Below are 2,862 nucleotides of genomic sequence, written 5' to 3'. Positions count from 1 at the left end.
AATAGATATTGAAATGGTTGTTGATGAGGAGGATGATTAGGTGCAAAATGAGAATGACTTAGAAATGCTTGAAGGCAATGCCAATGACGAAATTGCGCCTTCAGATGGTGTTGACTATGAAATGGTTGATAGTGATGATGACACTTATGATCCGGCTAACCCGGACACATATGAAGATTATTTTTAATCGATGTAATGCTATATTTCATTTATTTTGCATATGTTTCTAAATACATTTTTTTTATCTGTGCTTAATTGCTTACTCTTAATTGCAGGTTGTTGGACAAAGATGGTGGGCGGTGAGACGAGGACGATGAGGGGGAGGGGGAGGGGGAGGAGGAGCACCCGTAGGACGGAGGAGGAGGCGCAGTAGGACGACGCCGTACAACAGCAGGTGGAGCAGCAAGCCGCTGTCGATGCGGCGCAGCAGGATGACGACGATGCGGCGCAGCAGGACTACGATGACGATGCCGCTCAGCAGGACGTCTCAGGTTCTGGCTCCTCAGGTTCGAGGAGCATCTACCTACGAGGTCCCGCGAGTCTCCCTCAGCGACCCATACTTCGTGACAGACGTCCGTTGATACGACTCGATGGAGAGAGGTAGGTAACTTTAGATGTTGTTGCTGCTTTTTCATATTATATGTTCAAATTAATAATAGAAACTAATACTTTATCTTAATCACTTGGTCAGGTCTTGGATGGTTTTGGAGAGTGCAGGGGGTCACGGCCGCAACCCCAATGGCATCCTCGGCCTTCTATGCAGGGAACACTTCCCTAGACTTGTCGAGTACGCCGGAGTGACGAGCCCAGCCTACACCTTCGACCACTACACTGTCGCCCCCCGATGCAGTAGATCGGGACGACAGACAATTCAATAACAAGGCGGAGCGGGTGAAGCAAGAGCTATGGGTAAGTCTTCCTCGCACTATATTGTTTAATAAGTCACATTTGTTGCATATTCTTGAAATAATGTATGGATACATCGTCTTTGTATGTAGGATTTCTTCAGATGCGAGGCTAGATACGAGGCCATGGCGGATGTGGTGGCTACCACGAGCTGTAAGAAGCTCGTCGTGGACATGCACTACGAGGCGCGCATCCAGGCCATCGTCACTTACCACGGCTCCGTCCTTGGGGAGAAGGTGAGCAAGAAGGACGCCCGAACCATGTCGTTGACTCCGGACCAGTACTTGCAGGTAAATACAAAACTTTATTATTGGTACTAAATATGCTTAATTTTATCTTCTGATATGCTGTGTACTTCTATTTTTTAGATGATTCCTCATTGGTGCGCCGCGCATCCTGAGTGCTGGGAGCAGATGGTGCAGAGGTGGTGCTCGGCTGAGTGGGACGAGGCGCACAACGCTAGCCGGGAACGGCGTTTGATGATGCAAGGTCCCTCCCACCATCAAGGCAGCCGCAGCCTGGGAAAATACGCGGAAGCATGGGTACGCGCTCTTTTTTATTTAGGTATATAACTTTCGATTAGACATGATTTCTAACCATCTCGTTGGTTTTCTCGCAGTCGGCGGCACATGGTGGCGCGCCTTGCTCCACGTTCTCGGCATATGCTATGGCCCACAAGGGGAAGGCGACGTCCGATGTCACCTACAACCCGGATGACGGGCCCGAGGTGTACACCAACCCCCGCCGTCCACAGCCGCCTCAGTGAGTACACCGCCATGGCCAAGGAGGTCCATGGGCCAGATTACGATCCAAGGACCGAGGACATCGACGGAGATATCCTCATGAGGGTCGGAGGAGGCAAGAGGCATGGGCGGTACTGGATTGCCGACGGGGCAATCGACTCGTCCTCCACTCCCACTCTCTCAGGTGCGAGCAAGGAGCACGAGCGCGAGCCCAGCCATACGACCTCGGCAGGACAGCTCACAGCATCGTATCCAGCAACTCCAGGTTATTCCTTATCTATTCATCGTTCATTGATTATTATATATCTTCTCTTTGCATTATCGTAACATTAGGGCGAAATATTACAGACTCAGCTAGATGATGAGAGGAGGCAACATGAGGAGCTGGAGAAGAGGATGGCGGAGATGTTCGCGTACATGCAGAGCCTTGGCGCCGCACAGGGTCATGCTCCACCACCTCCGTTGTTCCCTGCAGCTGACCCTGTTGAGTTCACTACTCCTATGAGTATCAAAATTTTAGTACTGCATGATATATATTCATATGTTCTCACACATGCAATCTCTTCTCTGTGCAGGGTCAATCGGCGGCGTCGAACAACCCTCACGCTTCGTCCAGCCCTTCGCCGAACCAGTCCAGATGCCCACCTCGTTGATGACCTGTTTTGTGATGATCCAGACTTATATTTGTGAGTGTTGGTGATGTTAGTTATACTTGGTCTTGTGAGATACTTAGTGAGACTTATGTGCTGTGAAACCTAATTTATGGTGTTGATGATAAACGTGTTGATTCTGTGATGTGAATGATATATAATGTGATGTGAATGATATATATCTTTTGTTTGTTTGGATGGAACAACAAAAACAAATAAAAAGGGACTTCCTGGTCACTTTGCCGAGTGTAACGCTCGGCAAAGAGTATTTTGCCGAGTGCTATGACCATGGCACTCGGTAAATAAGGATACCTAGGAATCGGTAAAGCCTTCTTTGCCGAGTGCTGTGGTCAAGGCACTCGGTAAAGAAGGATACCTGGGAACCGGTAAAGCCTTATTTGCCGAGTGTTGTGGTCAAGGCACTCGGCAAAGAGGCTGGCAAAGGGGCCCACTGGAGGACTCTTTGCCGAGAGCCCGTCCACTAGACACTCGGCAAAGAAGCCTCCTTTGCCGAGTGCCTACGAGAGCTCTCGGCACAGGGACTGGCGGTGGGGCCCACTGGA

Source organism: Zea mays, chromosome 5, assembly GCF_902167145.1.
Source record: "Zea mays cultivar B73 chromosome 5, Zm-B73-REFERENCE-NAM-5.0, whole genome shotgun sequence".
Lineage (NCBI taxonomy): Eukaryota > Viridiplantae > Streptophyta > Magnoliopsida > Poales > Poaceae > Zea > Zea mays.
This window is presented reverse-complemented; position numbering follows the sequence as displayed.